The sequence below is a fragment of the Agelaius phoeniceus genome, chromosome 21 (assembly GCF_051311805.1).
Source record: "Agelaius phoeniceus isolate bAgePho1 chromosome 21, bAgePho1.hap1, whole genome shotgun sequence".
NCBI classification, from domain to species: domain Eukaryota; kingdom Metazoa; phylum Chordata; class Aves; order Passeriformes; family Icteridae; genus Agelaius; species Agelaius phoeniceus.
Window position 1 is genome coordinate 1,288,022 of NC_135285.1, and position 15,361 is coordinate 1,303,382.

Genomic DNA, 15,361 nt, shown 5'->3' on the forward strand with positions numbered 1-15,361 from the left:
TGGGGGTGCTCACCTGGACAGGAGAAGCTCCAGGGAGAGCTCAGAGCCCCTGCCAGGGCCTAAAGGGGCTCCAGGAGAGCTGGAGAGGGACTGGGGACAAGGCATGGAGGGACAGGACACAGGGAATGGCTCCCAGTGCCAGAGGGCAGGGCTGGATGGGATATTGGGAATTAGGAATTGTTCCCTGTGAGGGTGGGCAGGCCCTGGCACAGGTGCCCAGAGCAGCTGGGGCTGCCCCTGGATCCCTGGCAGTGCCCAAGGCCAGGCTGGACAGGGCTGGGAGCAGCCTGGGACAGTGGGAGGTGTCCCTGCCATGGCAGGGGTGGAATAAATTGGTCCTTAAGTTCCTTTCCAATCCAGTCCAGTCTCTGATTCCATGATTCTCTGTAAAATTGCTGCTCTATATCCAATAAGGATTGGGCTGATTTAATGATAAAACAAAAGGAAACCAAACTGGCTTCAAGGGAGGGAAGGAGAGGCTGAACCTCTCCTGAAGCACCAATCATCAGAAATACAGGGACTGCAGGGACAGGGAAAAGGACTTTCCATGCTGCTTTCTAGGAAAGCATACTGGAAAGTCTGATTTTCCTTATTGGGAACCTGCTCTATTGGGAAGCTTCCTGGATGTTATGCAAGCAATCCCTCATCACAAAACTTTCCTTTTCCCACTGAGGTGTCCATGAGGCTTCTCCAAGTGCTGCTGCAGCTGCACCAGGCAGGGCAAGCACCAGGAGAGGTTTCTGAGGTATCCAGATAATATTCCTGCCCCTTGTAAAGATCCCCAGTGCTGTGGAACCAGCTCCAGGCTCGCCCAGGCAGCGTTCCTGTGCTGGCTGGAGCCTTTCTCCTCAGCTGCACCATTGCCAATGACACAGGGCTGCTCATGTGCAGGCCAAGGGCTTTTTTCCCACATAGCTCATGGCCAAAAATTTGATGAATCAGGGTTTGGGGTGATTTATCTCTATTTCAGTCTCTCCTAACTGTGTTTTCTATTTCTAGCACCCACTGTCATTCAGGAAAATCTTGTAGGTGTCCAAAGACACCATGACTCACACCCTGGCTCTCCCAGCCCTCATGAGCAGTTTTCACTCTGATTTTGGGATCCTGGCTTGCAGCAAGTGGCTCTCCAGGACCAGGCCCATGACTGGGAGAAGGAAAATGCTCAGTTTCCTATGAGTCAGCCCAAGCACTGTGGTTTGTGTTGTCATCATTAACACATCTCTGCAGCTGGAGTTATTTTAATAAACTTGTTGATGATAATGCTTTTAATAATGGTTTTAGGTGTTAATTCCCATCCTCCAGGGAATCTCTTCCTTTGATTTGTCAAGGCTGAGTGAAACCCAGACCCCTGGAAGCCAATGATCTCCTTTGAGGAGCACCCAGTGTTTCACCTCTCACTTCCCCTTCCCCTTCCCCTTCCCCTTCCCCTTCCCCTTCCCCTTCCCCTTCCTCTTCTTAGTCCTCCTCCTCCTGCTGCTGGAGCTGTGCTAAGCTCTCACTTTGCTGCCCTGCAGAGGTCTGGCAGCACAGAGCATCCAGCAGGTACAGGGAAATGGGGATTGGGAGTGCAGGCAGGGCCACCCCAGCCTGCAGCACCTGGACATGAAACAGGGATCTGGACCCCAAAAACAGCCCCAGGGCTGCAGGTGACCTTCAGTGGCAGCTCCTTGTGCTCTCCTACACTGGAGCTGCACCAGAGGTGTAAGAGCTGAAATGAGGGATGTGGGACTCCAGGCAGCTCTCCAAAATGCAGTTTGTTGTATCCAAAATGCAGTTTATTGTATCCAAGATGTTACAGCAGCCCAGGGTCGTGGGTGACAGAGCTGTGCCCACCCACAGCTGTCAGCTCCAGCTGCAGGCAGGCCTGGAGACCCTTTGGGTTTGGTTACATTGCATTCTAGACTTTTCTTTTGGTTCCAATGCATTCTAGACTTTGCTTAGCATCTTAATACAGTAGAACCAACCTATACCTTAACTATTACCTATAGCCTATCATAACTACTATAATTACCACATTCATGTTACTGTTCTCCAATCACTCAAAGTCAGTACATTACAGTTTAAGCCAGAAGTTGTTTTTCAGTTTTCTTGCAGTGGAAAATTCTGAGACCTTTTTCTACTTGCAGCTTTGCTGCCTTGTTTGCCTGTGCTCTCTTTCTGCTTGGTAAAAACATCTTCTTGTTTGGGGTGGGTTTATCCTTTGCTCTAAGCCATAAAACCCCTTCTAACTAACACAGCCTTTGCCTCCTTGGTTATCCAGTGAGACTGGCTCAGCAATTCTTTTCTTCTAGATCAAAACTTGCTTCCATCTCTATTCCTTCATCAGACTCTACATTTAAAAATCTTTCTGCCAAGCACACACATACCTGTGAGACTTTCTTGTCAAACTTTCATCCTTCCCAACACAGAGGTGTCATCCTGAGTGTGGAAGCAGAGCCAGAGGGTGACCTTGGGAGTGCCAGCTCCACTCTCCCAAGGGCTTTGCCCACTTGGAGGCTCAGGAGGATGAAATTGCTCAGCAGGATCCAACACCACGTGCACAGCACAGCAGAGCTCAGGGCAAGGCTGTTCAGCCAGAGGGGAGTTTTATTTGAGATCCAGCTGATCTCAATCTCAAACACCCCAAAGTCAGCAGCAGCAGGACACAGGCTCTGCCCAGGTCACTCAGAGTGACACAGGGGACAAGGGACACCAGCAAGGCCTTGGCACATGTCCTGTGGCAGCCAATGCTGATTTTGGGTGGCCATCACAGGATCCCCTGCTCACAACACAGTGACCATTGGGTCACCTGGTGGGAGTGGGAGGGGTGGAGAAGGATGGGGACACTGCTGTGGTACCCATGGTGCTGCTGAGGAGGGATGGCTGGAGGAGGATGGTGAGGGGGGAATGTTCTGGTTCAAGGACTTGTGAGAAAGTAGGACACCCTAATAGACTTCTCAAGGAGTTTGGGGGAGGATTTGACTTTGAACTTCCTTTTTAAAAATAAGAAGTGGCCTACATAGGACTGAGTTTAAAATTATGTAAGTATCCCCCGGTAATGTATAGAGCAGCAGGAAACCCCAGAATAGCATCAGAGAGGGATTTGTGCCCTCAGCTGAGACCATCTGCAGAGGAGAAGCTGAGCTCCTTTGGAAAGCCCATGTTGGATCACTGGGAAAGGAGAGATTTGCTCTCCTGTCAAGGACTCTGGGCTGACTGTACTGAGAAAGTCGTGGGTGTGCTTGAGCTGAATCTCCTGCAGGGGACAATGAGGCACACCTGAGGTCCAGAAGGAGAGTGCAGGAATTGGCCACAGCAGGAGAGTGGAGAGAGCCCACCCAGAGCCTCTGGAGGTGCAGGGCCAGGAGCTGCATCTGGGCAAAGCACCCTGGAGGAGCATCCCTGTCCTGGGGAACATCCCTGCCCTGGGGGATCACCCCTGTCCTGGGGGATCATCCCTGTCCTGGGGAACATCCCTGCTCTGGAGATCATCCCTGCCCTGGGGAACATCCCTGCTCTGGAGATCATCCCTGCCCTGGGGAACATCCCTGCCCTGGGGGACATCCCTGCTCTGGAGATCATCCCTGAACTGGAGATCATCCCTGCCCTGGGGAACATCCCTGCTCTGGAGATCATCCCTGCCCTGGGGAACATCCCTGTCCTGGGGGACATCTCTGCCCTGGGGGAACATCCCTGCCCTGGGGGACATCTCTGCCCTGGGGGAACATCCCTGAACTGGAGATCATCCCTGTCCTGGGGGAACATCCCTGAACTGGAGATCATCCCTGTCCTGGGGGAACATCCCTGTCCTGGGGAGCATCCCTGTCCTGGGGAACATCCCTGCCCTGGGGGAACATCCCTGCCCTGGGGAACATCCCTGCCCTTTCCAAGCTCCATCCCTGAGCCATGAGTGTGTCCCATGCCTGGCATGGAGGCAGTGGGGCAGAAATGGCTGTGGGCTGGGTCCTCTGGCCTCCTGTCCCCTTTTCCTGCCCTGGGAGGAGACAGTCCCACCCCTGGCCAGCCCAGGCACTGCCTGCAAGCTTCTCTCTGCCCAGTGAGCACCTGGCCTGGGCAGGAGCTGCTCCTGGGGGCTGTTCCCACATGTCCCAGAGCTGTGGGGGAGACACTAAAGCACCCAGGTGACACAGGGGCTGTGACATTAAGGACATCCCTCATTTGGGAGGTTTAGGAAAGAAACAAAGCACTCTCAGGGCCACTTGCCCTACCTCAGAACAAATCTGGATTCATTTACCTCGTGGCACTTGGGGACAGAGCTTGGCTCTCCTTGGGCCGATGCCTTTTAGGAAGGTAAATCTTGCAGAGCCCACCAAGAGCTGTGGTTGCTGAACATTCACCAGGAATTTGGGGCTGCCCAAGCCAGTGGGCAGCCAAAGGATGCTGAAAAAATTCCAGTGCCCAGTGCTTCACCAGAAGTCAAAATGTTCTACCCACTGTGTTTGTTATTCCCATTATTTTTGTCCCTGTATATAAAAAGTGGTTTGTGTTTGTCTGGTAGGAAATATCAGTGTTGGATTTGTCTCAAGGACTCCTCAGCCTTGCAGTGCCTCCCTCCCTCTCATGTTTGAAATCATGAACCCCAGCACAGTGCCCTGGTTTGGGTAAGGTCCTGGAGCCTGGTGACAAGAGCAGGACTGGGCACCATCCTTGTGGATCCATGGATTTTGGCAATGTTACATTCAGGCTGGCACAACTCCACCTCTGCCTGTCCCCCAGGCCCCAGGTCCCTTCCAGGGGACTGAACATGAGGCTGAACAAAGACAAACAGGCTTGAAGAGTGGAGGGAGGGTTTTTCACTCCCTGCTTCTTCCCAGTGGAGGGAAAGGAGGGAAAGGAGGGAAAGGATGAAGGGAAAGCCAAAGGAGGAGCACAAGCATCTCCACAGACAAACCCATGGAATTTCAGCCTCTGCTTTGGACTCAGCCTGGCCTAAGCCCAGTTCTGGGTGATTCTGGGGGGGTTCAGGGCAGAGCTGGGGGGGTCTGTGCTGGTCAGTGGGCAACATCCCTAGGGTGGGGGCAAAGCTTTGCCAGTGACACCCAGGAAGGGACAGCTGCCCCCACAAGCCTGGTTTGGTGTTTGGGGTATCCTAAAGCAGATCCTGGGGTCTGTGCTGGATCCTCCAGCCCTGCAGATGCTGCAGGTTCTGTGGAGCACCATCACCTGCAGCTGAGGGCCCCAGTCCAGTGCCTGTAACACCAGTTCAGAACCAGCAGTCACCAGCTGGGCTCTGCAGAGAGACCCTTGGCTGGCTGCTGCCAGACCCTGCTCAGGCCCCCCTCAGGGAGAGGCTGAACTCCTGAACTCCTGAAACCCTGAACTGCTGAAATCCTGAAACCCTGAAACCCTGAAATCCTGAACTGCTGAAATCCTGAAACCCTGAAATCCTGAACTGCTGAAACCCTGAAATCCTGAACTGCTGAAACCCTGAAATCCTGAACTCCTGAAACCCTGAAACCCTGAACTGCTGAAACCTTGAAATCCTGAACTGCTGAAACCCTGAAACCCTGAAATCCTGAAAGCCTGAAATCCTGAACTGCTGAAATCCTGAAACCCTGAACTCCTGAAACCCTGAAATCCTGAAATCCTGAAACCCTGAACTCCTGAAACCCTGAAATCCTGAAACCCTGAACTGCTGAGACCCTGAAATCCTGAACTGCTGAAACCCTGAACTGCTGAAACCCTGAAACCCTGAAACCCTGAAATCCTGAAACCCTGAAATCCTGAAACCCTGAAATCCTGAAATCCTGAAACCCTGAACTCCTGAAACCCTGAAACCCTGAACTCCTGAAACCCTGAACTCCTGAAACCCTGAAATCCTGAAATCCTGAAACCCTGAAACCCTGAACTGCTGAAACCCTGAAATCCAGAAATCCTGAAATCCTGAAATCCTGAAACCCTGAAATCCTGGAACCCTGAAACCCTGAAATCCAGAAATCCTGAAATCCCGAAACCCTGAACTCCTGGCTCCACTGAAAGCCACAGCAACATTCCTGTTCCTTTTTCATGGGGCACCTCCAGCTCATGAGTGCTGCTCCCAGTGCTTGGCTCCAGCTTCCCACAGGCTCTGAACTGCCCCAGAAGCTTCCCCAGGGCAGCTCTGCTCCCAGCACAGGCTCCAGGGCCCCTTTCCCAGCTGGGACACCTGGGGAATGTCCAAAGGTGTTGCAGTCCTGACTGTTCCACATCCACCTGGCAGATCCCTGAGGGCCAGCAGAGACCAACCCCAAAACCTCCCTCCCTCCCTCCCTCCCTCCCTCCCTCCCTCCCACTGCAGGGAACAAAGCAGAGGTGCTTTTTTCACCTGGCTGTTGCATTTGTGCTGCTCTCAGGTTGGAGAGGATCCCCCTCAGGGATGGGCCAAGACTGACTTGGTTGCATAAAATCCTCTCCTGCCTTGTGCCTCTTACAAAATCCACCTGGAAAAATAATCCTGGAGGCTGTGCTGACAAATGAGGAACTCTGCTCCTTTCCTTTCTATTGGAATAAAATACTGCAACACCTTTCCAGGGGTGTGCTTTGGAAACCAAACACAGAGAGAGCCCCTCAGGGTGGCCAAAGCAAACAGCTCCACTCAGAATACAGAAATAAATATATAAACCAGGCTATGGACAAATCAGCAAGGAGCATTTCTGAACACAAACCCTGCCATGGGGCCAGACCTTTCCAGTGTGCAGAGCCAAGGAGGGGCTCTTTTGGTGCTGTCAGACTTTGTTGCTGCTGCCAGGCTGATTTACAGCAGCTCTTTGTGCAGTGTGGCCCCTGCTCAGGGCTTGTGTGGGGCTCAGTCCAGTGGGAAGCAAGGCATGGTCAGGACCCTTCTTCCACTACAGGCAAACCCAGCAGAGGAAATCACAACCCTGCTCTTAGGGGAAAAAAAAAAGAATTCTAATACAAGAAACATTTAAATCAACCCAGCAGAGGAAATCTCAACACTCCTCTTGGGAAAAAGAAAAAAAAAAAATTAATTATAAGAAATGTGTAAAATCTTCATCCTGGTATGATTTCTTTGATTTTAACAGCTGCTGATGGAGACTTTTTGAGGCCATGGGGAGGAGCAGCCACTGTCTGCAAAACAGATCAGGAGCAAGGCTACCTTCTGTCTCTCTGATTAGGAACGGGGGATATTTTAGGAACATTCAGCCAGGAAAGGCAGGAAGGGAGGAGCCAGGATGGAAACAGGGGGCTGACACGGTGGAGTGGAGCCCCTGTGCCCCAAATCCCTCAGCAGGAGCCACCCCAGGGAGCCCAGCTGTGGCCAGGCCAGGGGAGGTGTGGGTCAGGATGGGCCATGGGATGGGCACTGAGCCTCAAACCCTGGGAACAGCCTGGGGTGACCTTCCTGAGGGGAACAGGGGGATTTATGGAGCAAAAGGCCTGGAACCCCCAGAGCAGCTTCTCCACATTTCTGGGAGCACCTCCCAGGCTGCTCCCAGCCCTGTCCAGCCTGGCCTTGGGCACTGCCAGGGATCCAGGGGCAGCCCCAGCTGCTCTGGGCACCCTGTGCCAGGGCCTGCCCACCCTCCCAGGGAACAATTCCTAATTCCCAATATCCCATCCATCCCTGCCCTCTGGCACTGGCAGCCATTCCCTGGCTCCTGTCCCTCCATCCCTTGTCCCCAGTCCCTCTCCAGCTCTCCTGGAGCCCCTTTAGGCTCTGGCAGGGGCTCTGAGCTCTCCCTGGAGCTTCTCCTCTCCAGGTGAGCACCCCCAGCTCTCCCAGCCTGGCTCCAGAGTAGAGGAATTTCTCTGGGCTCCAGGACACCCCAAATCTGAGCAGAAGAGCAGGACCTGAAGCTGTCCCTGCCCTGACCCAGACCCTGCTCCAGCAGAGGAGGGGGTGAGCAGCCCCTGGGGCAGGGCAGGACCAGAGCTGCACTGAGCACTCCCAGTGGCCAATGAGAATTTTGTATTTATTTCATCATTAGGCCTGTGACTGGCTCCAGGAGCAATTTTCAGTTCACAAATGAGGGTGTTGGAAGTGCAGCTGCCTTTTACATGGCCGTGGATACAGGACTGAGCACAGACAGTGGTAACACACCAAAGGCTGAGCAGGATGAGCAAAGGAAATGCCTCAAATGCTCAGGGTGCATTGTCAAGTGTAAAAGTGGAACATAAAGACACTTCTGGTGCAATTTTTAGGGGGAAGAAAAACCTCTCCAAACTTCCTTTTGTTGCTAAGAAATAGCAAAACATGAGGATAAGCAAAGGAGCACTGCAGAAGGCACAGATGTGCAGCACAGTTCATCATCCATGGACACACTCCTGACAGCCAGCTAAATACAGTTGTTTTCCATGTCTAAAATGATCCTTTTGTGGGACAAAAGCTCCATGTATCACCAATAATGTATTAACTACTCTTTGAAGAGAATAATGGAAGATTTGGCTAAAATATTCATACTTATATTTGTGGTTTCTGAAGTCTGAAACCATGAGGATTTCAAAGCATTTCATGTGGCTCATTACAGCTTAGCTAAGAGGGAAATAATCTATTGTCAAGTTATTTTCAAGGAAGAAGCAGCAGTGAGAAGAGTTGAAAATGTGAGAAGTGCTTCCACCATATGGTTTGAATTATGATGATGATTCATCACTTGCCACTAAAATTTTAATTTTCAAAGTCAGAATTTAAAGGGAGGGAAAGGCTGAATATTTACTCCCAAGTTCTCAACCCACAAGTGTTAAACAGCAAAGTATGGTGTAAATGCATTGTGTTGAGAACAGAAGTTTATGAATTCCTTCCCCTAGCCAAGGGCTGAAGAATTGTAGAGGATTTGGGATCTTTTTCCTATTAAATACAAAGAAATGTTGAGGCAGCCCATCATAAAATGGCCCTCTCTTCCTGAGAGTTATCCCAGGGAATTCAGCAGGAATAGCCCAGCTGAAGTTTTTATATTCTTTAATCCAATACAGATGGCAAGAGAGATGGAAAGTGTTTGGTATGCAAGTGCTGAAGGCCTTCAGTGTTCATTTTAAAACACATAAGAATACTTTAAAAATGAGCCTGCATTAATCTTTGCATGCCAAAATGTGTACCATGCATCTACTGAAATGTAAATCACAGCCAAGGACTGACAACAAATTCCTTGGCCATAAACACCAAAATTCTCTGAAAGAAAAATCCCAACAGTGCAGAGCAGAATCAGCAGGAAAGGGTTTTGTTTGCCTGGGATTGTTGTCTTGCAGCCACCTGACTTCACAGGGATCTCAGCATGTGACACTCAAACTGAATCAATCATTTTCTCTGAAGTCCATGCTGACTTCTCATCACAAACATCAGAGAAGTGGGGAATTTCTAGAGGAGGCTTTTTGTGTATCAGACTGAGCATGCACAGGTTTTAGGGGGGTGAGTTATGGAAGGCTCTGATTCTGAAGCAGTGAATCCCAGGATCCCCCTGGATCTCCTGCAGCTGTCAGGGATGTGTCCATGTGTGCCAGGTGGAAGGAGATCTGGACAGGCTGCAACCTCCTGATAAACCCTGATTCTGCCAAAGGACAAGTCTCAAATTAGCACCATTTATCCACAGAGAGTGGTTTATGGCTTGATAAAAATATAAAAAATACGAGGAATGGAAGCCTCATTGTCATCCTGCCATGAACTTTTTAAATGAGGCATCAGAGATTCCTCCCCCAGAGGGTGCTGGCACTGCCCAGGCTCCCCAGGGAATGGGCACGGCCCTGAGGCTGCCAGAGCTCCAGGAGCCTTTGGGCAGCGCTGCCAGGGATGCCCAGGCTGGGGTTGCTGGGGGCTCTGGGCAGGGACAGGGGCTGGACTCAGGATCCTGGTGGTCCCTCCAGCTCAGGATATCCATGATTCCATAATAGGATGAGGGCCTTCAAGATGCCCAGAGAACCCTGGCTGATTGTGGCAGTGGCCATAATGCCAAAGACAACACAAGCTCTCCATGCTGGTCTTGGATATAGAACACACACTTTGACTTCATGACAGCTTGGAATGATGTCATGTCCCAAATGGAAACTGTTCCAGTGAAGGAGTTTGGCTGTTGCCCAAATTCTGGAGCAAGAGAGCCCAGCATCAAGCCCAGTGGGGTGAGGGGGACCTCAGAGCCCTGTCCTTGGCTGGAGCAGCTGTCACCAGCTCACACAGCCAGGGGACATTGGCTGCCCTGCAGAAAATTAACCTGGACTGCTGCACCCTGCTCCCACTGGCACCAAATCATCCCCTCTGTGCTCCTGGGGTCACAGCTCTGGCAGTGCCTGTGGCATCTGGGACACTGAGCCAGGCCTCAGCTGCCACCTGGGCTGGGTGGGGCCCTTGAGATCTTCACATGGGACATCACAGGGGTGTCCCCACTGCCTGCCCCTGGTGTCCCCCCATTTCCTGGCCCTGGTGTCCCCCATTTCCTGGCTCTGGTGTCCCCCATTTCCTGCCCCTGATGTCCCCCATTTCCTGCCCCTGGTGTCCCCCATTTCCTGGCTCTGATGTCCCCAATTCCTGCCCCTTGTCTCCCCCATTTCCTGCCCCTGGTGTCCCCATTTCCTGGCCCTGGTGTCCCCCATTTCCTGCCCCTGGTGTCCCCCATTTCCTGGCTCTGGTGTCCCCCATTTCCTGGCTCTGGTGTCCCCATTTCCTGGTTCTGGTGTTCCCCATTTCCTGGCTCTGGTGTCCCCCATTGCCTGGCTCTGGTGTCCCCCATTGCCTGGCTCTGCTGTCCCCATTGCCTGGCCCTGGTGTCCCCCATTTCCTGCCCCTGGTGTCCCCCATTTCCTGGCTCTGGTGTCCCCCATTTCCTGCCCCTGGTGTCCCCCATTTCCTGGCTCTGGTGTCCCCCATTTCCTGCCCCTGGTGTCCCCCATTTCCTGTCTCTGGTGTCCCCCATTGCCTGGCTCTGGTGTCCCCATTGCCTGGCCCTGGTGTCCCCCATTTCCTGCCCCTGCTGTCCCCCATTTCCTGGCTCTGGTGTCCCCCATTTCCTGGATCTGGTGTCCCCCATTGCCTGGCTCTTGCTGCATTGCTGACTGGCACAAAGCAGCCCCAAACCCCGCTGGAGAGCACCGTGAGGGGCTCTTTCCTCCTCTTTCCTCCTCTCTCCTCCTCTCTTCTCAGTAATTCAATCCCAGCTTGGGCTGGCAGCCAGGCGGCTCCAGGAGCGAGACAGGCTCCTCTCGGTTATTAACGAGTTTCTTGATCCCAAAGAGCCCTTCCCAAGGAAAAACCCTTCCCTCCATGAGCCAGCGTGGGGCAAACAGATTGGGGCTGCATTTCTGCTTTGGCTTTGGTGCCTGGGCTCCTTGGCCTTGTGCCAGTGGGCAGCAGCTGGCCCCAAGCTCACCCTCAGGATGTGCAGCTCCAGCCCCTCTCCCTCCTGCCTTTGGGGAGGGGGGATCAAGGGCCACCTAAATAAAGCAAATATTAGTGGGTAAAAAGGGCTTAAATGGGTTATTTTTTATTATTTTGCTCTCCTTTCTATTGTGGTGGCATTTTGTGGATTTTCTTTCAGTGGACAAAGCGAGGCTGCAGCAGATGTTGTGTGTTTAGACCTCACTTTGACAGAGCTGGGGAACAGAAATAACTTCAGTGACTTAGAGGGAGGGTGTGTGGAATCAGTAAAACCACAGGGAAATAAGCTTTGTTTTAATCATTTGCCCAAATTCTTGTAAGTTAAGGAGATCCCAGGTACCCTGTACTCAGAGAAATGTTCCTGCTGCTGTCCATGACATCAGTCCCTGGGCTTTGGCTGTCTGGGATCTGTGCTGTGCCTCCAGCAGATGTAACCTTTGTACAAGGGTGATGTTTGGTGGTTGTATTCTCCAGCTATTTCTGGAAGTGAATGCAATAATCTTCCACGGATATGACTGTCTCCAGCATAAACAAATCCAGGCCAGCTTTGCACCATAGTTCTACTGTCTGGAAATATCATCATGGAGGATGTTTACTTGATTCTTTCCAATTTTTTTTTTCATTCTTTGCTTTGTTTGCAGTCAAACTCAATTTTTTTAGTTTTATACACTTTTCCCAACCCAAATGACTTCCCCCTTTCATTTCAGCAGCTCTTGCTCCAGAATTTGGGGAACAGCCAAACTCCTTCACTGGAACCAGTTTCCATTTGGGACGTGACATCATTCCAAGGTGTCATGAAGTCAAAGTGTGTGTTCCATACACAGGACCAGCATGGAGAGCTTGTGTTGTCTTTGGCATTATGGCCACTGCCACAATCATCCATGTCCATCCTCCCCTGGAAACACAGGACACCACACTCAGGAGTCTGGGTCACCTCTCACTGCTTAGGTGACATTTGTCCTCCAGGGGGGACAGTTGGACTCAATGGGCTGAATTTCACTGTCCTGGCATCCTCCCAGTGCTGACGTGGGAGTGACAAGGAACTGGCTTTGGGCAGCTTTGATGTCCTTGAGGACATGGGACAGACCCATGGGGACATCCCCATCTGACCATCAGCCTCCTTGGAAAGCAGTGGACAGCAAACCAGCACTGTGCTGGGAACTCAAGGTCTGAGATGAACTAGAAGTGATTGCAGGAGAAATCAGCCCTCAGCCAGAGGCACTGGGTGGGTGAATCCCCTCTGTGATGATGAGTGTGATGCTCCTAAAACCCCCAAGTGCTCACAGCTCCAAGGAGCTCCTGCTCCAGGACTGGATGGTGCTGCATCTGCTGGAGTCCAGGCTGGGGAAGAGCATTTATTCTCACAGGAAAAAAAGAGTGTATTTTTGAGATAGACTGATTTATTTCTGCCTGGATGGGACCTGTGTAGGTGTGTGAGACATTGAACTCCCTTCCCAGCCACACTGCCTGGGGCAGCCTGGGGAACCAGCACGGCTGCTGCTCTGTGCTGAACCATCTCAGGGAGCAGCTCCTTGCAGGGCCCATGGGCAGCTGGGCAGCACATCCAGGCTGTGCCCCACCCTTCTGTCCCTCTGCCGTCTGTAGCTTCCCACTGAGAAGTTGTTGGGGTGAAATCTTCCTGGCAAGATTGGTTCAGATAAACACACAGACACAGCTGGAAGCAGCTCCAGGGGAGATGAATCACACCCAGCCCTGGACTCCATCAAGACAAGATAAAACAGCCTCAAGTTGCTCCAGGGTAGGTTTAGTTTGGATATTAGGGAAAAATTCCCAATGGAAAGGGTGGTAGGGAATTGGAACTGCTCAGGGCAGCAATAGGGCCACCATCCTTGGAGGGATGTAAAAGATGCGTAAATGTGGCACTTGGGGACATGGTTAGTGGTGGCCTTGGCAGTGCACTCCAGGGGGAATGGTTGGACTCATGATTTTAGAGGCCTTTTCCAAGCTTAATTCCATGATTCTAAGAGTACCATCAGCCCCCTTGCTTAGCACTCCTGGCTCTGGAACAATCCCCTGCACTTCAGAATCCCCTGGAAATCAGAGCTGAGAGCCACCTTTAAGCCACACAAATGTTTTTTCCACCACCCCTCTCCCCCTAAAGAGCAACCAAGTGTCCTACAAACCTCTGTGTGTGCTCGGATCTGCTCCCACCGAGGAACAACCCTGCAGGGAAGGAGGAGCAGAAACAGGACCAGGTTAATTTGGAGAGTGCCCTCCCAGCCCGGCGTCAGCGGATATGGGTATTTCTGTGCTGCTTCCTCAGAGATATTTTTAGCCACTCAAGTGACTTGTGGCAATTCCCCGAGGCCAGAGTGATTCATAGGGTTTGGAGACTGTGCTGGATCGCTCCTCGGGAAGGGAGCGTCATCCCTCTGAAATCAGGAGCTTCAAAGGCATAGGGACTTTGAAAAATGGAGCAGGGTCTCCAGAATGAGGTTTTTGGCTCTGGCTAAACTGGAGCTGTGGAATTTTCAGATTATTATATCATGGGGGGGAGGGATCTTTTTGTTCTGGTGCTGGTGAAAGGCAGTGATTAATCTCACAGGCTGGGGGCAGGCAATATGCAGAGCAAGACTGAGCCGTGGAAATTCCCTCTTCCCTCAGTCCTCAGCAGCTTTTAACCCTGCCCTGGGCACCATCTCACTTTTTTATGCTGCTTTCCTCCCCTGCAGCCTCTTCTCCATCAGTGCACATCAGTCCTCCTCCTCCAGACCCCAGCCCATTATCTCTGATGTGTTGGACTTCCAGAGACTTTTTTAAGTTCTTCTTGTAGTCAAGAGGACTTTGGTGGGATTTGTGAAGTTCAGCAGCCCAAGGGCAGAGGAGAACAGGACATTTTTCCTGATCCTCCTCATCTGGCTGCACCTTCCCACAGGCACTCCTTAGATCATGTCCGAGAACTGCTTCTCCCTCCAGACTGGCAAAAGCAGAGGAAGGAACCTCCCATCAATCCATTGAGAGATTGAGATGAGATGAGATGAGATGAGATGAGACGAGATGAGATGAGATGAGATGAGATATGAGATGAGACAAAGTTAATTCAGGAGAAAGGTTATTTCTCTACTCTTTGTCTCCCCTTTACTTAGGAATGGGGAACACCTTTCCTAAAGTGAGTTGAATGTGGATTCAGAAGAATGTTTTGATGTATTTCTGCTACAAGGAAGAAAGGAGAGAAAGTTTCCTTGGTGGGTTGGCAGTAGCTGTCCAGCCTGTCCAGCAGCTCCTTTCCAGAGAGCATCCTCTGGACAGCAGAGAATGGGAGTGATCAGGGAGGGCAAGAGCAGCATAAGCAGTGACCAGAGCACCTCCCTCTGTCCCCAGTCCCACAGAGAAGAGTCAGGAGTGCTGCTGCCAACAGCTCTGAGAGCCCCATGGGGAGAGGCAGGAATCAGGGTCCTCTTGGCAGGAAGAACCCAAAAAGATAGAAAAGATCTGGAGGCAGAGAGGGCAGGGGAAGGCAGGCCTTGGTCAGAGCTGTCTGGAAGGCATGAGGCTCTGAAAGCTGTGTCTTTGGGCTGCTCCTCAGGGCTGAGGCAGCAGCCAGACTTCCAGGCTCAGCCCTCAATTTCCCCGGTCATGTGGGATCTGCTGGGCTCCAGACATCCCTCAGCAGCAGTGTTTTGTGGGCAGATAATGCCTGGCTGCTCTTGTAAGAGATGGTAGCTGTCCTGACTGCAGGGCAGTTCTTGATCCCTCCTGAGGTATTTTTGCCATGGACAGGAGCCAGTGGGATCATGTGCTGGGGATTCAGCTCCAGCTCCTGCCGTCACAGGCCCAGGCACAGCTCACAGGCTCCAGGAGTTATTTACAGCAAGCCAGCCAAGCCCTCTGGCACAGCAGCTGCTGGCTGCCAATGCCAAAGGCCAGTGCTGAGGCCAGGATCTTCCTCCCCATGACCAGCACTGCTACAAAAGCAGCTTCTTCAAGCCCAGTCTTGCCTGGGACTCAGCCTTCACCCACCCTTGCAGAGCAAAGAGACAGTGACCACACTGCTTGGTCTGCTCCATGGTGAACTCAGAATCTCAGAATATCCTGAGCAGG